Source organism: Notechis scutatus, chromosome 2, assembly GCF_049901735.1.
Source record: "Notechis scutatus isolate UNSWTSFEM ecotype Mainland chromosome 2, rNotScu1.2, whole genome shotgun sequence".
Lineage (NCBI taxonomy): Eukaryota > Metazoa > Chordata > Lepidosauria > Squamata > Elapidae > Notechis > Notechis scutatus.
In genome coordinates, this window is record NC_142010.1 from 41,019,862 (window position 1) to 41,044,698 (window position 24,837).

A 24,837-nucleotide genomic window follows, 5' to 3' on the forward strand; every position below is an offset into this window, starting at 1 on the left:
TAGCAGTTCAAATCTCACCAGGCTCAAGGTTGACTTCAGCCTTCTATCCTTCCAAGGTGAATAAAATGAGGAGCCAGATTGTTGGGGGCAATATGCTGACTCTGTAAACCACTTAGAGAGGGCTGTAAAGCACTGTAAAGTGGTATAGAAGTCTAAGTGCTATTGTTATTACTATTCTAAAGGGTGAGGAATGAGGGAGGGGGAGAAAAGCAGAAGTAAAAAAGTAAAAACCGTTGTGATCATGATGTTCCACTTAGCAACCACATCCTAATTATGGCCGCTAAATGAGGATCACCTGTACACCTCACAGTTTGAGAAAACCTGTTTTGATCGTATGGATGATTCTGATTGTTCCTTTAGTTTCTTACCCCAACAGCCATAGTCATCCAGTACATTGAACACATTTTTAAAAATTATATAAGGGCATTGTGAACTGTGTAAGCTTACATAATCGAGCATTTTTGCTATTTTTGTTACAGATTCCAGTTTTATGAAAATATATTTATGACAAGATCTATTTATCAAAATACAAAACTCAGTAAGCCTCATTTCTCTTGTGACAATCGGAATTAGATCCAGAAACAAACAGGCAACCAATGTAGCTCCTGCTAGAGAAGTAATACATGTGCAAATCTAGATACAGTAGATAGGTTTGGTTGGATTATACCAACATGCTATAGTAAAAATACATTAGAAACAGTTTTAGGGAACCTTACATTTGGGCAGCTGAGTAGTCTCTCAAACCTAGGTAGCCTTTTCAAGAAACTTTCCCTCCACTATATAACATTGGCTATTACAGCACTGCCCAAACTAACATACCTACCATAAGAGCTGCTTCTTTTAAGGCCCCATATAAATGCTAAATAGGCAAGGGTTACAGTAAGAGTGATTATTTGGATGAATCATATTATCTGTGTAAATAAACAACCAGTTGCCCAAAGCAGTACCAGTAGCTGAGCAATTAGGATACTGGAGTGACAGGAGATAGCACTAGTTCTAATTTATTTATTTATTACTTTTTTACTTGGTGAAAATATACAGACATATAGTTATAATCCAACCAAACCTATCAGCTTCTTTTTTGGGAGACAGGTTTGGGTTTAACTGCCATAAACAGGAAAACTGCTGGATTTCAGTCTTACACTATCTCCTCTTCTGTCATAGATAGAAACTGCTGGTAATTTTCCCCCCAAGCAATTTGAGTTAAGAATGTGCTGAATTCCCCAATAGCGTGTTTGGGTAATCATTAATGTTTACAGTTGCTATAGCAACAGTGATAACTAGCAATTGACTGGGAAGGGAACCTGTTTATAAGAGATAAGCTGGGGCAATTATTGAACAGCTGTCAAATCTTTAACAGTTTTAAAGATAGAAGAGGCAAAGCAACAGAAGGGGAAGATGGTTGATTTTGAAGACATCTAGTACCAGCCCCAAACAGAATAATGATGCCTTGATAAAAATAAATAAAATGAATTTAAGTTTTGAAACATCACCATTTAAAATATAATAGGATGTGTTCGATAAGAATTCTGGGTGAATGATAAGTTTTCTCCTGCAAAAACATATACAGTGCCTGCTGTATATTATTTTATAAACATACCATTTCTGATAAAGTTTCTCTCATTGCTCATAATAATCCACTAATTTCATATATTCACAAGCACTAAATAATATGGATAATGTCTTTAATAACCCAGACATGATCCACAGTGTAATGAAGAAACCACCTTGCAGTTTTCTTCTGTTTAAACATGCAAACTAGAATTTGGTTCCTCCATTCCCCACCTACTTGCATAATAATGCTTCTGTGGAAAAGATCCAATTTTTTAGATTTATGTCCCCTACACCTTCGGTTAAAAGCAATAGCAATAGCACTTAAATTTATATACATCTTCACAGTGCTTTACAGCCCTCTCTAAGTAGTTTACAGTGTCAGCATATAGCCCCAACAATCTGGATCCTCATTTTACCCACCTCAGAAGGAAGGAAAACTGAGTTAACCTTGAGCCTGGTAGGATTCAAATTGCCAAATTGCAGGCAGCCGGCAGTCAGCAGAAGTAGCCTGCAGTACTGCATTCTAACCACTGTGCCACCGAGGCTCATAACATAAACAATGCTGTTTGTATATATTGCCACTCCTACATAATATTTGAAGAGTATCTGAATAACCCTTGTTTCTAAATACTGTGAAGATTATGTGCCATTATATTTATGATATATTCAAGTCTCTAAACAATAGAAAAAGGAACTAACTTCCAAGAATCTTACATGTCCCATGCCATCTTTGTTAAGCAAAAAAGAAAAAGCAGGCAAGTTGCTTGGCAAATTCTGTTTGCTCTGTTAAATTATTAACTCTACATTTAAGAGCAAGAATTTTTTTTTTTGCTTTTTTAATAGTGTTTTTAGACACTGAAAACAGCTTTTTTATGATTTCTGAAGAAAGATGTGAACTAAGTAAAATCACAGCAAGTAATATGCAAAAATGAATAATTTAACATGTGATACCTTCACACATAATATTAATAATATTAATATTAATATTTCTCACCATAATATCAATAACATTCTCTGATTTATTTATTTATTTATCAATTGGGAATGAATTCAAGCAACTTTCTCTAATAGGTGCGGCACAAATTTCACCTCAGCACTTGTAAAAGTTTCTCTGATCCCAGGAGGGACTCCAAGTGAAACAGGACTGTGGGGTGATAGTCTGCAGTGCAATAATAAGGATAGAGAAGTACCGGTGCTTCTTACTGTCACAAGATAGATCTTAATAGTTGTAACTCAGATTTGGTCATGTTTGTCCCTTATTAAATACCAGCAATGCTCTGGATGTCTCTTCTCCCTGTTTCATCTCTCTCAACTCCTCCTCCTGGGGAATGCCAGGATCCCTGAGAAAGGAGAGGTTGTCTGGGCACAATCTGATCCAAGATCTTAGCCACCTCCTTGGTTCTAAGCATCAACCAGGTTTTCAGATGGAACATGTGACAGAACAACATGGATAATCCCCATCTTCATCTGAAACCACTCAGATTCCATCAGTCGCTGGAACCTATGACAATCTAGTGGGTCCAACCTCCCTGTGGTATTTTGTGGCATTGGAGAATCTCAAAGAAATCAGACCATCACAAAGGGGACAATTCCAGATCACAATGTCATTCCTCTGATAGGAAAACTAAATCTGGATTATGCCCGCTATCCTGAGTTGGGCTCTGGATGATCTGAGACAAGCTTATGGCTGACATGGAAGTCATGAAGACCTGTCAACTTCAGACTCCGTTCATGGGGAAGACAAATTAAAGTTCTCCAGAACCATAAATATGGAAAACTTAACTGCCACTTCAGAAATGGAGACAAGGGGATCAAACAGCTAAGTTGCTAGGCATCAGGGAGGTCAGTACAATAACAAGCCCAACTAATCCGTAAAGTCCAACTTAATTCCACAAGGAAGTCCCTGATAACAATTATCACACCTCTAACCATGCCCCAGAATCTCAAAATGCCACACTTAAAACCAACCCAGCAAATTTCAGAAAGGGCAATTCCCTTTTCTAAAATAGGCCAGCCAGGTCTCAATAATATATGCCTGGTCAGCCCTTTCATCCATAATCAAATTACAGATGAGGGGAAACTTATTACAGACCAACCTGGAACCTAGCAGTAGCTGATAGCCAGGGCCATTGAAGATCTGCTGCTGCAGTATCAGAGCTGAGATCAAGGAACTGGAATGCAGAACTGTTACAAAACTATTTTGTGGTCTATGAAAGCATCCAGGTCCTTGTCATCACCATAATACTTTGGTCCCCCTCCACCTTCTGAATGTTTTTATTTTTTATTTTATTTATTTGGTTTGTCAATTGCTTACAAGATAATAGGTATAAGTAAAAACATAGTTATGAATACGTGGATACATATAAGAAAAATAAAAAATAAAAGAAACAATAGGACAGGGACCTACCGGCACATTGGTGCGCTTATGCACGCCCCCTACAGACCTCTTAGGAAAGGGTTGAGGTCAATAGTAGAAAGTCTAAGGTTAAAGTTTTTGGGGTTTGGGGAAGAAACCACAGAGTCAGGTAAAGTATTCCAGACATTGACCACTCTGTTGCTGAAGTCATATTTCCTGCAATCAAGTTCCATCCCTATAACTGAGCTCCTCAGGCCTGGAAACAACCCACTTGTTGTCAACCATCCTTAAGAGGGGAAGCTGAACATCCAATAGGCTACATACAGCTTTACCATTTCTCAGCACCCAGCAATTGCCTCCCCACTCCTCCACAACATACACCCTTCATACAAAGAGTTCCCTGCTCCCAACCATCAGGCAGAACTTCCTCATTCACCCCCAGCAATTCTGCCTTTGACATTCACTCAAAGGAAGTATCACACATTTATATCCATTCACACCCATTGGCATTCAAGGATATCCTTCCCCTGCTACTCCCACCAGCTAGGAGAAGCCACCATCTCGCTTACCTCACCAATACCATATCCATCCTGACTCCCACTCAGAGGAAAAAAGGGGAGGAATCCCCCAGATTGCAGTGAAAAAATCCAAGCCCAGCCCTCAAGCATTTCAGTCAATTGGCTATGGGGGAAAGCAGAAAGGCCTCTTCAGGGAAAGTAGTCCACAGAAGTCTTCAATTCTACCACAACCCCTGCCCTGCCTGGCAACCCCCACATCCCCAAAGCTCCAAAGTCCAACAACAAGCTGGTGATAAAACAAGTGAAAAAAGGGTGGGGACTCTTCTGCCACCATAGCCCATCATTGGAAACTTGATGAGGAAACTGTGGGCAATCAACAATCTACTTAATCATAATCATAATCATAATGTGTTTCAATTACTAGGATAGGTCTTTGGTGGAGTCCCTTCCACAATCAGTCACAGTATAACTTTTCTAAATATCTAATAGTGTGTTATGGCAGCAGAACTATCTGTTACTGTCTCATTATTAACTTCAAATGCAGCTATTTTGAGGGGTGACTATTCTGATGAATCTCACCAAACTTTGGGTGAAAACTGACAGTCATTTTAAAGCATTGTGGAAGTGGTTGGAACATACATTATAATCTGCCTTCAACACTACTGCTTTGGCATGCTTCTGATATATAATTTTTCAAATTACCTCCACCACACTTCAGAATGTTTCCACTATGAAAATCTAATTTCTACAAAGATGAGTTTGCAATTCAATGTGCTGGGAAAATTGCCAATATTACATTAAATTTGAGGTCTGTCATTTCAGATAAATATTTGGAGTATGAAATATCAGCAGCTCAGCTCTTGCCCTGTTCTTCTGCATTGGTTCCAAACACAAGAGCCCAAATTAATGTATATGTTCCAAGCTGTTGTGGGCATCTGAGTTAAATTAGTAAAGTATTATACTACTTTTGTTCAATAACAAGGAAATTGCCTTAAATGGCAATATTTCAAAAAAGTAATTACCTTATATCTGTTTGTGAATATAGATCAGTGAAGACCACTCAGAAGTAAATCCTTACTCTAACAGATTTAGGTTTAATAGGAAATAATAACTCCACACATAGCAGAGGTTTATAACCTTCAAGCAGGAAACCTTAATATATCCTACTCCCAAATTGCAATATTTTAATTTGTTGTCATTTTAAAGCAGGTGGAGGAGGCAGGGTAAACCTATAGTATAAATCTAAAATAGCTTCATCTTGGTTTCAAAATAAAAGTGTCAGTTGTCCTTTCAAAATATCAAAATTTTAGCCCTGCTCACACACACAACATGTCATCTATTTTACAGCATGGCTTGGCCACTATGGTCTTTATATATTTATGAGAAACTAGCAGGAGTATATCCAAAGGTGCTTTTTCCAAAAGGCAACTAGACTTTTTCTTCTTCTTTGGAAACATTTCACTTATTATCCAAGAAACTTCTTCAGTTCTAACTGAATTCACCTGTATTCCATATGTGCTATGCTGAACTTCTGCCTAACTTTCACCCATTTCAAATACAATTAAGATTTCTACAGACAAAAACACGGCTGCACCATGGGTTCACCTGTGTCCCCCAGAAATAGAAACCAAAGCACTAAACTTACTTACAGGAATTCCACAGGATAATACTATAAAACTGGATTTCTTACAGGATAATACTATAAAACTGGTGCAGGTATGTGGATAATACTATAAAATTAAAACATAGGAAGTGGAAGCCTTCACTGAACATATCAATACTGTGAACAGCAACAATAAGAAGAGGTTAAGGAAAATAGTCTGGGCTTCCTGGACTGTGCAGTATTTACATTTTGATTCCCCCCACCCATTGTAGTACAAATTGGGAGTAATCATAACCCTATCCCACCGGGCTGAAAGTCTGCCTACCAGCAAAGAAGGAAAGGAAAAGAACAAAAAGAAAAGAACAAAAACACATCAAGGAAGTCCTCAGATAGCCCTTGTGGCTATCTTAACTGGGTTTTCATCAAATCCACAAAAAGATCCAGCAGAAGCTCCTTCATAGTGAACAAAGAAGACAACAGCAAATGGAGGAATGTTATCATTCCATACGTTGCAGGGATATCTTAAAAGCTCAGCAGGATTTTCAACATTCATGTACACTTTAAACCCAAGAATACATTGAGACAGCAGCTTGGCCACCCAAGGACAAAACACCCAGACACAAACAGAGTAATGCTGTATATTCAGGTCAATGCAGCAAGACATGTGCAGACCTGTACATTGGGAAAACAAAACAACCATTTCACAAACATATGGTACCACACAGGACAACATATAGTACCACACAGGACAACAAACTCATCAGGACAGGATTTAGCAGGCCATCTGCATCTTCACTCTTTTGAAAACAGCAAACTTCACATTCTGGATAGAGAGGGCCACTAGTTTGAAAAAGGAATCAAAGAGGCCATCTATGTGAGAATTGAACAGTCCTTCCTCAACAGTGGGTATGATGCCATCCCCAAGAAAGTTCCACAACCATTTACACTCTGATTCAGATGACTCTGAAGATACAGATAAACACCCAAGTGTCCTCAACAACCCTCAGAGTGCTAACAATCAAATGGCTACAAAGAATATAAATCTTTCCATTCCACAACAGTCAATTAAAACTGGAAAAGTTTATTAGATGAGAAGTGAAACATTTTCAAAGGAAAAAACAAAGAAAGAGTTGCCTTCCAGAAAAGCACCTTTGGGACAATGATGATCTGGATGATTGAAAATCTTTATAGATGGCAGGCATATACTTTTATTCTATTTAACTTTGTAAGAGTAAGTGAATGTGTATGGAAGTAAATATAAGGTGGGTGGGTGGGTGGGTGGGGAGAGAGAGAGAGAGAGAGATGATATGATATGATATGATATGATATGATATGATATGATATGATATGATATGATATGATATGATGGAAAACAAAGAGTTTGTTTTAAAGCTTTGTTAGCTAGGTGTAGTGTTGTCAGAGCTGAACTATTCTGAAGGAAATACACAAAAATTTTCCTTTGCCAGGAAAAGCCAGGCCCTTAATAAATAGTTTTGTCTTGTAGTTTAGACACCTAACAAAGCAGGCTGCAAATAAAAGTGAAACATAGTGGCATTTCAGAAAGAAAAAGATAGAAGCTGTTGTGATTGACATTTAAAATGGATATGATGTGTTCTCTTGTTGCTAGAGAAAGTAATAAAAAACATCAGTTCCTTTTTAAGTTGCCAGGTAAATCTCTGTGGAAATTAACACTGGAAATCTGCAAATAGATGACATTAAATTCTGGGCAAAGAATCTGTCTTTCCTGCTCTGTAACTGGATAAACCTAGTATAGCTGGTTACATCTGGCCTCTTTGAGACATTGCCCTGACAGCCTACCATACAGGATAGAGTGGTCTGTCAAATCCAGCTCCATACTTTACAATGTGGAGAGCAGCAATATGCTTTTTTTATATAGTTCTTATTGTGTAGAACATATCACTTAATCACAGCATGTGCTGTTCTATCCTCTGCCTATGGTGCAGGGTAATAAAGTTGTTACCTATATTTATATTCATAAAGTTCCACTATAATCCACTGTATTCCACTATAAACTAACTATAATCAAATCATAAAACAAAAATGAGCAACAGCAGTGCTGAGCTGGGGAAGTGGGCTAAAACAAGCTTTATATTAAGGTTATTAATCTAGGCCACTAAACATCCTGAGGAAACATGCTAAGCAAATCTGAACCTATGTATCCTTCTAGGAAATCATTGGGATTTAAAAGCAACCATGTTTCGTTATTTCATTGTGGCCTGCAGAATTATAGGTTTACTTAATTTTACTGTGTATAAGGAAGTTACAAAATTTACTTCTCTTCCACTAACATAGGGTATAAAAATAAAAGTCATAATGTATGGTTGCTTGGTTTCACCTAGGATTCATTTTATTTTTCTTTTGTATTAACTTAAGGGAAGCTTATGTCCCATGGATTGTACCACTCCCCCAACCAGTCTATCACAGTCAAAAATCAACACAAATCACAGATTTTGTGCACCCCCATTTTTTAAACAATTAGATGGCAAATTCTGGAAACAAGCGACACCCTTTTTTGTGCTTCTGAGTGCCATTGCAGCAGGTATGCAACAATATGGCTGCTACTATCATGGCAGGCCGTGGAACAGTCTCAGGCTTCAGAGAAACTCTCTAATCAAGTTATTGGTCTGGTCTCTCCTCCACTCAACGCACCACCTTTGCCCACTGGGAATAAGCCATTATAGCCAAAAATTTCACCATTTGGAAGAATAAAGCCCTCTCTGCCAACAACGCCAACATTTTATTTATAAGCTGCCCAGAGTCATTGGGAGTGAGTTGGGCAGCCATATAAATCAGGGGTGTCAAATTCGCGGTGTCATATTGTCACGTGATGTATGGTGACTTTCCCCCTGATGCATCTGGCCTGCGAGATTGACACCCCTGATATAAATTATCTTAAATAATTAAATAAAAATAAATAAACTGCTAAATCTTCATCAGAGAAATAGAGCTGCCTCTGTGCAAATACTAATTCATTTTATAATATAGACAAAAAGACAAAGAAATCTCAAAGAAACCTTAAACCTTAAAGCATGTAATAGATGTAATTCTGTCAGTTGTTCTTCAAGACTGATGATAAGCAGATATAGAATTTTAATGAATTTACTTTCAAACCCATGTCTTTGTTTCAGCTAAGTTATTGCCGTTGTATAAAGTTATATGTTTCTGTATGTAAGATAGCATACATTTTGACACTTTTGGAAAGTGAAATATTGGATTATAGTATCAATGAAAAAAATTATTAATATGTTGATTTATCTTTTTTCACTTTGAGAGACTTCATAAATCTGAAATCTTGTATTGCAATACATTTTTAATAAATTGTGAATGTTCTCATTTTCATAATAATAATTTTATGCCTTGAATTATATTTTATAATGGCTGTAAGTCATGTGTTATAATGGCTTTTTCTATCATTGTGTTTCAGTCCTTTTATATTTGCTTAGTGATATGCCTCTGTTTATGAGAATGTGGTTTTTTCTTGTCTTTGAGTCAGTCAGTGTATTCCTAGCATTTATACAAAGAAGTCCCCACTTCTTTTGTTTGCCAATTAAATCTTTCTATGGATGAGAGAGAGAGAGCAACAGGCCGCAAATCAGCATGTTTCCTCAGTCCTAGTGCAGAATCTTCATCACTAGAGCAAATTAGCTGCAGATAGTCCTTGTTTAGCATCTGCTTGTTGTTAAGACAGTGATCAACATGTATCTTTATGACCCATCATCATTTCTGACCTTCACAGTTTTATAAAGCCAAACATAGCTAAAGTAAGACAATAATTTATTGAAAGCTGCCTAGAGTCTCCTCTAGGCAAGATGGATGGCATAAAAGGTAGATAAATAGACAGACAGACAGACAGACAGACAGATGAAAAATAAAATAGCAGTTTCATTTAGCAACTGCTTCACTTAATGACTGAATTGCCAGTCCTAATTCTGGTCACTAAACAAGGACTATCTGTATTATAAATAACAAGTGATTCAGAAAAACTTGGCTCTAGCTAGATTGTACCTCTGTCCTTGCAGCAGGCAGGCAGACAGTTGAAAGACATGCCAAATTAACTTTATATATCCCAGCAGCTAGGTGCTATAATATCTCCTTTACTGGGAACAATAGATTTTAATTTTTTAACCCTTGGAAATATCTATGCAATAATTCATTATGCACATTTTTAAAAAATCATAGAAGTACAGACATTTCAGTAAATATTTTAGGCAGATGCTACATCAGAATCAAGTTTGTGAGAATGAAGAAAGAATAATGCTAATATTTTGCCCATGGATCTTGGCAGCAAAGGAAATCCAAATGATTTTGTTTTCTTTTTTATTGCTTTAATATTTATTTACTTACTTATTATATTTATATCCTGCCCCCAATCAGATGACTCTCACCAGTTAACACAATAAAAAAACAGTTTCAAACATTCCCAGCAGGAATAAAATTAGCATAACATCACAATAAATCAACAATGAAACAACTCATAAAATATAATAGTGAAGGCCCAAATCTAATTAGAATGACCCTTGGAACAATTCTATTTTTATTTTCTTTCTAAATGCAACCAAGGAAGAATAGCTTTGTAATCAAAGAGACACAGAGTAAAGAAAATAAAAATAAAAAGGAAAAACAAACAAGTAGGGAAAAGACATATTTACATATAGAAAATTATTCAGCCCTATTTTTAAATACTTCAGTAAATTTTGACCACACAGTATATTTACTAGTCTTCGGGTTATATAGCTAGAGAAACAGTTGATAAGCAGAAGAATGTACCTGTAAAAGAGAAAATCTGTAGCTCATAATTGAACTATGGAGATTTATTTATTTATTTATTTGATTTGCCAATTGTTTACAAGATAATAAGTATAAGTGTATACATAGTTGTGAATACATGAAATGGGTACATATAAGAAAAATAAAAGAATAAGAGAAACAATAGGACAGGGACGGTAGGCACGTTGGTGCGCTTATGCACGCCCCTACAGACCTCTTAGGAAAGGGGTGAGGTCAATAGTAGACAGTCTAAGGTTAAAGTTTTTGGGGTTTGGGGAAGAAACTACAGAGTCGGGTAGAGTATTCCAGACATTGACCACTCTATTGCTGAAGTCGTATTTCCTGCAATCAAGTTTGGTGCGGTTTACTTTGAGTTTGTATCTATTGTGTGCTCTTGTGTTGTTATGGTTGAAGCTGAAGTATTCATTGACAGGTAGGACATTGCAATGTATGATTTTATATACCATGCTTAAGTCAGACCGAAGACGGCGTAATTCAAGGTTTTCTAGTTCTAGAATTTCAAGTCTGGTGGCATAAGGTATTCTACAACGAGTAGAGGAGTGGAGAACTCTTCTTGTGAAATATTTCTGGACTTTCTCAATTGTGCTAATATCAGATACGTAATGTGGGTTCCAGACTGATGAACTTATTCGAGTATTGGTCTAGCAATGTTTTGTATGCTCTGGTTAGTAGTGGATATTACCAGAGAAAAAGCTACGTAGGATTAGGTTAACAACTCTTAATGCCTTTTGGCTATGTAGTTGCAGTGGCTCTAGCACTTAGATCATTAGAGGTGAGTATTCCAAGGTCCTTTACAGAGCTTGGGTCATCAACAAGTTCTTGACTATTCAGCTTGTATTTTATTTTCTGATTTTTTTGCCAATATGTAAGACAGAGCATTTATTTGTTGAGATTTGAAGTTGCCATTTGTTTGACCATTCTGATACATAGTCAAGATCTTTTGTAGGGTATCAGTATTGTCTGTGGTATTGAACAGCTTTACATCATCAGCGAAGAGAACGCAATTGCTCTTAATATGATCACAGAGGTCGTTTATGTAGAGTATGAAGAGAGTTGGTCCTAGAACACTGCCTTGGGGGACACCACTATTGACAGGTACTGGATTTGATAGGACGCTCCCGATTTTGACCATTTGTTGTCTGTTTGACAGGAATGCTTCTATCCAGTTATTCAGTTGTCCAGAGATACCATAGGATTTTATTTTTAGGAGTAGTTTGTCGTGTACCACTGAATCAAAGGCTTTACAGAAGTCTATGTAGATTGCGTCTATTGCTTTGCCCTGGTCGAGTTGTGTAGTCCATATGTTTTTGCAGTGTAAGAGTTGTAGATTACAGGATAGTTTTTTTCTGAAACCAAATTGTTTATTGGAGAGTAGGTTATTTGTCTCTAAGTGGAGGATGATGGATTGGTTAATAATTGATTCCATGACTTTACAGGTGACGCAGCATAAGGAGATTGGCCTTTAATTTTCAACTAGGCTTGGGTCTCCTTTTTGAAGATGGGGATGACTGTGGCTTGTTACCATAGGTTAGGCAAGGAGCTGGTCCTGAAAGATTTTTCAAAGATTATGCTTAGAGGTTTGGCTATGGCAGTGGATAGCTTTCTTAAGAAGTAGGCACATATTCCATCCGGTCCAATAGATAGAGATGGTTTTAGATTGCGTAGTGATTTTTCAACATTGTCTTCTGTGAAATCGATATGTATTAGATCATTATTGTTATCTGTGGTACGGCTAGGAAATACTGGGCATGATCCATTGCTGTTTACAAATACTGAGCCAAGAATGTGTTAAAGATGTTGGCTTTAATGGTGTCGTGCTGTAGCGTCTTTACCATCAGGTCCTATCAAGGGAGGGATGGACCTTGAGTCTTTTAGTTTGTTGTTTACAAAATTGTAAAAAGCACGGGTGGAATTGGTGCTTAGAAGGTTTTCCTCTTGTTTAATGTGATAATTGGTGCATTCGGTCTTTATCTGGTGGCATAAATTTTTGTATCGGTTTTTGAAATTGGCAACGTGACCAGATTTGTTTTTCCGCCAGAGTGATCTCTTTTTGGATTGAAGTTTCCTTATTGATATGGGTAATCTGCTTTTTTGTTTTGTTTTGGGAGTTGTTGTTGGTACATATAGTTTGATGACTCTTTTGACTTCAAGTAAAAATATGTTGTAATGGTCTTCAACAGTATTGCATCCAGTAAATAGAGATTGCCAATCCAGGGATGAGATATCGTTGTCTATAAGATCATAGTTGCCTTTTTGAAGTTACAATTGGGGATTATATCATTGTGGTGATTTTTGTGTGGACATATGTTGAGACAAAAGTCAATCATATTGTGATCACTACTGAAAAGGGTTCTTTAGTTTGTATTCCGTAAATTAAATTCAAACTATTGCAGAAGATGAGATCGAGGCAGTTGTTTAGTCTAGTGTTGTTGGTTACTAGTTGTTCCAGTCCCAGATTTGTAATAGTATTGTAGAAGGTTGTGTGTATGATTTCAGTTGTACAATCATTTAGGGTCCAGTCAATATGAGGTAGATTGAAATCACCAAGAAAGATAAAAGGGTATGGGCAGGATGCAGCCCATGTTAGTAATGTATTTAGCTTGTTTACATGTTCGATGTCATAATCAGGTGCTCTGTAACATAGTAAGAATCGAATTGTGATATTTAAGGATAGTTCACAGATGATGGTCTCAGGAAGAGCAAGCTCCTGGGTAACTTGGATATTTTTAGATGTAAGGATTTTTATAGAATATAGCAACACCACCTCCTCGACGATTTTCACGATCTGATCGGTAAACATGATAGTCTCTTACTGTGGTAATGGAGTCGGGAGAGATGCATTGAGCCATGTTTCACAGACAAATATAATGTCGAAGTTAGCCATATTTAGGAGGATGAGAAATTCAGGTATTTTATTCACGAGGCTTCTTGCATTGAGTAGTTTGCATTTAAGGCGGCAGTAGTTGGAATTGAGGTAGTTGGGGGCGTGCGTGCCTAGTATTGGGTGATGGTGGATCGGTTGAGGTAGGGTTGTGGTTGAGTGTAGAAGCTGAGTATTGGGTTGCGTGGCTTACTTTTGATACAGTCAGCATGGTAGTCAATGTACAGGTCCTTCTCTCCATTGTCTAGACGGTTTTTGAGTTCAATGCGGAGTGCACGGGAGCGGGCACGTTGCTGTATGGTTAGGTCAGGGCGGCAATGGAGGTTCTTATGGTTGGTGTTGGTTTTGGCGAGTGAGTTTATAGTATAAATGAATTTACGTTTGCTTGATTCATTTTTGCGAATGACCCTGCACAAGCGTGGGGCACAGAGCCGTCTCTATTTTTGAGCTCTCGGTCGATGCGGAAAATGTCAAGTATTTCATCAGCGGAGATGGTTGATGCTTGATAATCTCTGATGATGTTTTGGACAGTTGTGATGTCATCATTGACATTGATGTCCTCTAGACCAAATAAGATGGCGTTTGACGTTTCCGTTCACGCTCAACGGCTTCTCTGATGAGGATTGGGATATCAATATTTGTCTGGGTTGTGTTTATTTGTGGATTGGGTTTTGGATCGGATTGTGGTTGTTGGGTAGAGATGTGGTTTGTAGCTATTGGATGTTCAGGTTTTTGCGTTGTGTCTTTTTTTTCAAGGTTGGATATTTTTTTTTTACGGCGTCCAGGGATGCTACTATGGTGTTAAGGGATGTTTCAATGGTTTCGATGGTAGGGGATGTTTCAATGGTTTCGATGGTATCAACTCTTTCAGACAAATCCAGTTTGGGTCTGCATGATTTGCAGAAATATGGAAACTCATTGGATGATTCTAGGTATTGAATCATTTGCTCAGGTAATCCCAAGCAGTCATGATGAGTGTATTTTTACACAGAGAACATTTGATGGAGTTTTCATTATCCTTTAGATTTTTGTAGCATTTAAGGCATGTGCAGGAGTCTTGTGGTTCATTGGTGGGGATTATCTTCTCTTTAGGTTGTGGTTTGGCGTAGGATTTTCTTTTGGCATGGTAGGTTTGTTAAAATAGTACGTTGATTGAATTAATTAAAGGAACAATTTTGGGTAATCTATATAGGCAATATTATATCAAACAATCAATTGCAGTAATCTCTCAAGTCAGATAATATTCCTGAGCAACAATCAGTCTGATCAAGTCAGATAATATTCCTGAGCAACAGTCAGCCTGATCAATTAATTACTCTAATCACTAATCAATTAAATACACTAATCATTAATCACACTGTTCATTTAAATTCACTAAATCATTGATTTTACTATTCAATTAAATTACATGAATATTGATCTTTTAAACTAGTCAGTAATCACACTATTTGCACTAAACACTCTAATCACACTAATCAATTAAAACAATAAATCAATTAAACCATTAATAAAATATTTTATAGAAATTGATTATCTAATCGTTGATATAGGTGCTGAGGTAGAAAAGTTGAAAGTTTTGAGGTAGTGAATTAATCAGTGTTTGAGGTAGTATTAAGAGTCTGCAAGGAACGCGGTTAATTGTTTTACTAGCAGCTGTAGTTGACTGAATGAGAGGAATTTATTGCTCTTTGAATAGCAGATCGCTATTACTCTGTAAACAGGAAGTTGTGACACAATGTTCAAAGGGTTTTTATCCGAGTGAAGGAAAGGGCTTCACTTCTAAGAACAGAGGAAACCAATCAATCTTCTCTCCTTTTTGCAAGCAGACCTTGATTCAGCAGAGACAAATTGAACAGCTCACAGGAAACTATTTGTTTTTGTTTTCCTTGATGAATGAGATTTCTGGGCCCCTCCTAGTTAACTGAATACACTTTCAAAGTTTGTTGCTTTTAAGAGAAAGAGGCACGTCTTGCACTGGTAATTCTAACAGTTTATATTTTTACTGTGTAGACTCAGATTTGTATTGAGCATTCACTCCTGGCTTCAATATACCTCTGCTTCTATCACTCCTGGCCTCAATATACTTCTGCTTCTATCACAGGGAATAAAATTGTTTCCAATCTTCTCAGGAGTTCAGTTATCACAATACTTCCCTACTTATTGGAAGTCCAAAGTTACTGTCCTTCCAAAAGATGGAGTCCGGATTAGCAACTTGGCGAAGAGAAAAGAGGGAAGGGGGACGTGGGGGCGGGGGAGGAGGCAGTCTGCCCCACACCCTGGCTGCAAGCCTCCGGGACTGAGTCACAGCTCCCAGTGCTCACCGCCCTGTAAGGATGGGATTAATCTCACCGACTCCAAGGATGATCGCTCTCTGGGCTGGGTCGCTCCTGGGAAAAGTCAGATTCCCACTCAGCAGTCGAGGGAAAACCCTCAAGTTGAGGGAAAAAGCCACAGTTGGAGCGCTCTCGCTCAGCGATCCTCCCAGCCGGCGCTCCTCAGGCTTTCCTCCCTCTCTCTCCGGAGCGAAGCGGTAGCAGCAGCAGCGGCAGCGGCGCTCCTCCAGCCAGATTCCCACTCAGCAGTCGAGGGGAAAACACTCAAGTCGAGGAAAAAGCCACAGCTGGAGCGCTCGCTCAGCGATCCTCCCGGCCGGCGCTCCTCGGGCTTTCCTCCTCTCTCTCCGGAGCGAAGCGGCAGCAGCGGCAGCAGCAGCGGCGTCTCCTCCAGTCAGATTCCCACTCAGCAGTCGAGGGGAAAACACTCGAGTCGAGGGAAAAAGCCACAGTTGGAGCGCCTCGCTCAGCGATCCTCCCGGCCGTTGATCCTCGGGCTTTCCTCCCTCTCTCTCCGGAGCGAAGCGGTAGCAGCGGCAGCGGCAGCGGCGTCTCCTCCGACTTTTTTCCCTCGCTGCCCGTCGTGTCCTCCCGGCAGGATCCCCTCACTCCAGATCGGCTGGCTGCCCCCGTCCGAATCCTTACGCTGCTACTTTGTAGATCCCGAGGACCTAATCTATGTATTTTTGTTACTTTTGTTACCTCTATTCCTGTATCTGAATTTAGTCACTGGCACTTTTCTCTCCTTCGGGCTCCCAGCGGCGTGACTATGCAGCTGCCTTGGTCGCCATCTTCCCAGGTATGATCTTGGTACTCTCTGAACCAAAACTGGATGCAGTGACAAAAAGTCCAGAAGTGGTTTCCAATTAGAAACAAAAGTTATTTTCTTTAATTAGAACAGTTAGTTGTGCCATTTCTACCAGCCCCATCACTTTCCATCGTGGGAATTGAAAGGTCTTTCCATTTTTGCACATATAGGATTCTCACTATGAACATATATAGTAAAAAAGTTCATTTTTTTCCTCAAATTCTTTATCCAATAATCCTAAAAAAACTTTTGGTTTTAATTTTATATTTGGTCTAAGAATCTTCTAAGATCTGGCACCAGTATTTCTTTGTTTTATCACAAATCCACCAAAAGTGATAAAAAGTACCTTTTTTGTAATTATATTTTCAACAGACATTTGAAATTCCATTATATTTCTTTGACAGTTTCTCGCATTAAGTACCAACAATATATCATTTTATAAAAATGTTCTTTTCAACTTATAATTCAGTGTGAATTTCAATCCATTCATCCACATATTTTCTCACTGCTCAAGCATTATATTATAACCAGTATATTTGGCCCATTGAATCATACTGTATTTAACATATTCATTTTCCAGGTTCAACTTCAGCAACATTTTATAAACCTTAGTTCATCATTGTCAATGATGCAATTTGAAATTCATTTCTACAGATTTAAAAGTATAATTTTTTAAATCTAAGTCATAACTTTATTTTAATTATAAGTATGTGAACCAGTGACAGACACTTCTGATTCCAATACTTCTTTTTTTCTTAAGATTAGATTCACTATGAGTAAAAGATATTATTTCACCATAGGTCCACCAATTTCATCTCACCATCATTTCTTTTCTATAACCTTTTCTATAAAAGGTTTCCTATGATGATAGCCAAACAGGTCTATCAGCCTTATTTTATATTTGTTCTAAATTCTGCCATGCCAAAAATCTTGTGTTAATCTGATCATACTATAGATAGATGTGCCTTCCATATCTAAATTCGTGGCCCTCCAAATCTAATAACCTCTTGTTTTTTAAAGTTACCCAGTCTGTCAGCTGCTACCTTATGCTTACTTGTCCTTCACTATTATTCGGTGACAAACTGCCATGAACTCTGGGGAGGGGGAAAATGTAACAGGGGAGGTTTGGGGGAAAACAAAAATAAGTGCTGTATCTCCTTGAGATCCTGCTTCAAGGTCACCCAGCACACCAGCTGCATACCAAATTGTGCCTGGACTCTCCATTATGAAAATATCTTGCCTGAACCTCATTGGTTGCCTGGAGTTGGATAATGGGAGATAGTTGAGGGGGGCATTTGTGATGTCTCCTGTGGCTGATGACTTCTCAACTTCTTCCTTAGACGCCAGCTCGAGGGTGAATGGGATCACTCATTTCATACTTTCAACATAATGAAGTTGACATGTAAAACATTCTTTGGGGTATCCAGTAAATCTGAAGAAGAATCTTTGGTTGAGTGAGTCTCCTCTTAAATGATAATATATATATAATCTTTGGTTGAGTGAGTCTCCTCTTAAGTGATAATACATACATACATACATACATACATACATACATACATACATACATACATACATATATATATATATATATATATATATATATATATATATATATTCTTAAGTTTTCGCGGGTACTTACATGTATGGTATTCAGCTTTGTTCGGGTATTTTCCCACGTCATTATAGTTGTGCTTTTAAAGTTGTAGCAATGTTTCGGCAGAATCTCATCTGCCATCATCAGGCTTCTGTATTGTGTTTGTCTATGAGTCAGACTTTTACAGTTGTTATACTTATATTTAAGTATATACTTAATATTTAAAGCCTTAGCCATGGATTTATTAAAATAGGACTTTTCATTTTAGGATTCATGTAAACAATTAGTAATATTTAATTGTTTCTTTAAAAAGGATACTAGAAATTTAGAATCATCTGAAATACATTTCAAAAGGGATAGTAATCCAAAGGTTTTAGATGTGGTAATGCATCTGCAAAACACTGTAAAATAATATTACTTCATTGGATATCCTATCATTTCTACATCCAACAAAAAACCTCCACCACCACCCCCAAACTTAAATATATTGAAGCAATCCAGAAAATGTCATGTTCTCAGAATATAATAATTTCATGTCTTCGTGATGTTTATTGATGAACAGTTATATTTTACTTAAATATTCATGTGTTAGGTATAATGGGTTTTCTAATGTGCTATAACAAATAGATTTCTCAGCATTTTTGAGCTTTGACAGTCCCTAATAAAATTTTAACAATAAATTCATCTTGCAAACATGTGCTTTACATAACCAGATGATTATCAGTGTTGCATATTATACAAGGTATTTATTATATAAATGGACCAAATTATTTTGTAATGATCTAGATTTCTGAATATTCTTTAACTTGGCTGCTAATTTACTGGATAACATTATTATCTAATGACAGAAGCAGAATTTCTGGACATTTCTAGTATGAGTTCAAGGAACTTGCGCTTCTACATTGTTTTCAAATCCAACAGTGCCTCATTTTTGCTTTATTACTCTGCAGTTTAATATGTCATAATAGCTTCTGACATTGAACACAAAGACTTTGGCAAACACAAATGTGAGTAATAGTCTTCACTACTCTATGTTAGTAAAGAAATGCTCAAAATAAGGTACATAAAACAATCAAACCAATTAGGGCCCAATTAGCTTTATAGAAAGAGCCTATTATTTTACAGACATAATTATTTGTATCAGCTAGTGTGTGTGTGTGTGTGTGTGTATGTGTGTGTGTGTGTGTGTGTGTGTAGGCAGCTTCTGCAAGATACCGGTATATATTCAGCAGTGTCTTTGGGATAGGACAAGGGGAATCAGACTTACTAAAGCAGCATCATGACATAAGCTCTGTCTCTTTTCTACACGTATCAAGGTGTCATAGTATTGGACACCTTTTTGGATGTGGATCAGAGTGGATACAGGTTAGATAGAGACACAAACAATCATGCACACAGGAATACATATAAAAGTATTACATATTTTTGTTAAGGACAAATTTTGCAAGATGGAAATCATCTGAAGTTTGCAACAACATGGTACAATAGTCATTTTGATAGGAGTTGGCTTAAGTTCAGGGTTACCTTCATTTTCATAAATAGAATATTTTATTCCTAGAAGGCCACCTTCTGTAAGTACACCTGTTTATTAAAGTGGCATTGTTAATATAGAAAAAATGCTGCAGAAGAAGAATGGAATAGAAAGTATAAATAAACATTTAAAAATTTTAAGAGATTACAACCAGTTGCTAGATTTAAAAATGCCTTAATTAGAGTAGGGCAGAGCTGAAATGTGTGGGACACAAACAGTGAAAATAATATAACAATTATCTACAGGAACCATGTTCATATTTAGGAAATAGACTTTAGGAAGGCTACTTTTGAAAAAAAACAATATTGAAAAATGGGAAAGTTCAACAATGATGTTTTAAAAACAAACCAACTAGTTCTAATGAGCATATTTTATAAGATACAAGGAATATTTGTATTAGTTAAAAATCCTAAATCTTTCTAAGAACTTTTGACATTTTATCTGGTATCTCTATTTCAGAACTATGAATTGCCCTATTACCATGCAGATATCCTCCATACTGCCAAATATCTTGTTATAAATTCTAATCCTATTTTTTGTTACTCAACTAACTGGCTCAAAGTCATTTCATGCTGTATATTAAGAGGCCGTTTACTCAGTTGTTATAAATTGCCTAAGGAACTGCAATTGTCACTTTCAAACCAATTAGCAGGTGAAGCCTTATTAGAAGAAATCTGCCAAATTTGAGACAGATACAAATAGTGCACAGGCATCCCTATAGAACTCAAATTGCACAATTTGCATTTATATTTAGAGCATTGTCCTATTCTGTTGTACTTTACCTTGAACATTTCTGCATTTCTTGTGTATTGAATAATATACTACCATTATTTTAACTACCAAAATTGTATGTACAAATGAAACTGCTGCCTAGAAAAACTGTATGTAAGATTATAGTCAAATAATTAAAATAATTAAAAATGTCAACTGTGGGGAAATGGAGGAAATCGAGGAAGTATGAAATCTAGCATCAAATTAAGACAATTTATTCATAAATGGGTCTGTTGTCCCAGTTTAGGCTCAGGGTTTTCATTTGTCTCCATCGATACCCATCTCTACTTGGAATTATCATTTCTCCACCATCTCCATGCACGAGCTGTGGTGGTGCAGTGGTAAGGGTGCAGTACTGCGGGCTACTTCTGCTGACTGCCAGCTGACTGCAATTTGGCAGTTCAAATCTCAACAGGCTCAAGGTTGACTCAGCCTTCCAAAGTCAGTAAAATGATGACCCAGATTGTTGGGGGCAATATGCTGACTCTATAAACCACTTAAAGAGGGCTGTAAAGCACTTTAAAGCAGTATATAAGTTTAAATGCTATTGCTGTTGCTATCTGGTAAACTTTTGACCTCAACGCAATGATGATCTGCCCACTGACTGAGGACTGTCAGCTGCATGTTTTCTGGGTATATTTCTACCACCAAGGAAGTGATGATAGTCTGTAAATAACTTCTGCCTGTAAATGAAGATTGTTAGTTGCCTACTGCTACTACTGAGGGACTACTATTTTTCTGCTTACTGAAAGGGAACTTCTTTCACTCTACAATTGCTTCCTACCCCTGTATATTACATTCCATTTGATAGTCCCCATATAACTAAGCTCTGTGCATTAGGCTTAGGATTCAGCTAAGTTTCATTCTTTTGGGGTCTTGACTTAGTTTGGAGAGTCCCAAATCTTGTGCCACAGTACCCCAGAGTGTCACAGTGAACTCACAAAGGTGTCATAGGACTTTTTACTATTTAATAAATCAAACTGTTCATGAGTTGCTGCACTGACTTTGAATATATGTAATTTGGGCACCATGAAAAATGGTGACACTCAGGGTGCCATGAACTGAGAAAGTTTGGGAATGTTTGACCTAGCTGCATAAGATATTACAATATTTGGAATTTGACTCAATCATTGAAAATAAATAAAAATGAGATTGGAAGGGAAGAGGAGGGGGAAATGGGGAAAAGGATAGTGACTTAAGGCCTTCCCAATATAGGCTGATGTTAAAATTTCATCATATTGTAAAGTCACTTTGATCTCTCAGAAGTGCAGGTGAGTTAGAGGAGAAGTGGTTGAAGAAAGCAAGAATCAATGGTTGATTCAGGAGGCAAAATATGGAATAATTATTCTCATTCCGAATTCATTTCTCCTTTCTAAAATTTGGTATGCAACACCATAACTCATCTGTCAATCCATCCTCTCATCTATTCTTCACTTTTCTATAGCTTGCTTGTTTCTTTAAAACATCATGTTTTAACTATCTGCACAGATATTTTTTTAGCAATTGTCTGTGGTCAGCTCTTTGGGTTTTTTTTTTTCCTGTTCTTAGGTATTGTAGCTAAATGATGGTTAGCTAGCACCTTGTCACATACCTGCAAGGAAGATACAAGGGACTAAGGCAAATCAGGGTCCCTATTTGCCAAGTAATGTCAAAGCAAAGCAAGAATCAACTCTTCTCAGGCATAGATGTTTGTTCAAAGAAAAAGAAAACTATTTTCAACATCTGTATTAGCACACTTTTAATTTGGATTCATGAAGAAAAATCTTAAGGGTTTGCCTTTGAAAATTTATACCGCATGCTCACTTTATCAATCTTCACAGAATCTTTATTGAAGATCGCCCCCTAAAAATAAGGGGGGGGGGATAATGCAATGATTTGAGGTGATTCATGATGTTTACAGAGTCTGCAAGCAGAATCAGCAGTATATCTTCACTTAAAACAAAAAGGATATTCTTTTGAGGACAATAATGTTCACATTTTGGACAGGGAGGATATATGATTTAGAGAGGAGCAAAGGAATCCATTTATGGTAAAGTGGAAAGTCCTTCCTTCAGTAGAGGTGGAGGCCTCAGACATAACCTGTCCCCCATTTTTTATGCTGCTCTTGTATCAGTCCCTAGGAAGATCAAGACCACATCATAGGTTCACCTATGAGGTCACACTTAACAACACACCTGAGAGTAATGACCCTTATTGGCTCTCTTTAGGAGCAATGACCCTTATCGGCTTTCTGCCTATTCACCTAAGAACCTATTTAGATTTGGTGAGAAATAAAATCACTCTGGAGGACATATATGGAGTCTCCTTAACCAATTTGCTCAGATTGAAAAAGCTACTTGTATAAGCAGTCCAGTTGCCATGACTCAACTTCCAGACAGTCACAGACAAGCTACTTTATTGTCTATCTGTTATTTACCCATCGATGATCTAGTAATCACAGAGCTGAACTAGGAGCAGAGGTATCCATATTCCAGTCCATCCTCATCCACAGAAGTTCATTGGGGGACTATGAGCCAGTCACTCTCTCTCACCCAACCTTTCTCACAGGATCAAAATAAAACAAGAGCATTCTGTTTACTTCAGGGCTCTTGGGATTATAGATAGCCTCTTGGCACTTTTGAATCATCAACTTTAAATGCCTTTTGGTGCAGAACCACATGGGTTTACAAAAGCCATCTATGAGTGGAACTAACTCCCTGCTTTGCCAAGTTTCATGGGAGAGACTGGATCAATCTACATTGTCACTGTTTTCTAACAAGCTCCCTTATGATGCAGGCACATAAGTGGCATCTGTTAATTCACAGTACAAGAATTATTTAAAATTCTTTATGATCGCTGGGGAATATGGAAAGGAAAACAACAGCAACAACAAAAAATCACATGTACTCAGTCTGAAGTACAGTGTCTGTAAACAGTTACCTTCATTTAAAGGAAAGAAAATTAATTTGTAAATTTAAGTAAAAAATGGTTTAGGGACACAGGTTGTTTTTACCCTGAAATGTGTTATACCTGCTGAGAAATGCTACCTTGTTCATTAGAAGCATCCACATGACAATAGCGTAGGGTTATTTATAATTAGATGCCCATGTCTAAATACAATTATTAGATAAGCCATATAAACATAATTATTGTATCTTCTAAAAAGCCAGTAAGTATGGTTTCCATTGGGGAGTGATTATTAAAGTATAACTATCTCATCTTTTGTTAGTAAACATTTTAATATTACGTGTTCATGTAAAGTAAATAATTATTGTGAGGGGGCAAATCTGTTTGGTGGATTGAGCCCTTATATCTTAAAAAGTGGAGGTCAATTACAGTGATGACTCATTAAAAGGAATTAGAATACTCCTATAAAGCTGCAACAGATGGTTCTCTAATTCTTTTAATAGTCTTCTTAAGATGTTTAGGGTAACAGTCTTGCATTAATATAACAAGATTATGGTGAAACCTAAATGCTGGAAATTGCCTGCAAAGTATGTCCCTGTTGTTGTATAATTTCCAAAGATAAAGTATAAATTGGGAATATTGTTGAATTAGTCATAATACCCTTGAATACTTAATTTAATATTCATTTTTTCTCCTCCCCAAATCTTCAGGGTATATGAAGTCATAACTGTAGAAGAAAACGATTAGACAAATCAAAGAGAAAAGAAATATATATGATTTGTTCTTAAACCCAGCATGATGAATTACAATCAGCTGGAGAGTTAAAACATTTTTAATGGGAAATGTTTTATATTTACAGAAAACGTGACAAATTTCCAAATGATATATAGAGTGGAATCCTCGGTGTTCTCCAAGCTTGGTTGTTTCCTTGCAAATATTTTATTACCCAACTAGGTGATATCATTATGAGTATGAGGTTTGTCATTGTTTATTTACAATAGCTTGTCCTGCCCAATGGTGGGGGTGTGGTTTTCTTCTTAGCAGTTACTATAGCTACTATATATAAACAGGGAGCAAGCCCCACACTCACTCACACTGATGATATTATCTAGTTGGGTAATGAAACAAGCAAAAAGCCAAGCTCAGAGAGCACCAAGGACTTCCCAGTTCAGTCCTGAGCTACATATTATATA

The 24,837-nt window shown here is 37.2% G+C and overlaps 1 protein-coding gene across 5 annotated transcripts in view; it reads left to right on the forward strand.

The window, feature by feature from the left end:
• The window catches only part of LOC113418127 (contactin-4-like), a 356,259-nt gene that overhangs the window by 191,343 nt on the left and 140,079 nt on the right, over positions 1-24,837 (forward strand). The gene's annotated exons all lie outside the window — the stretch shown is intronic.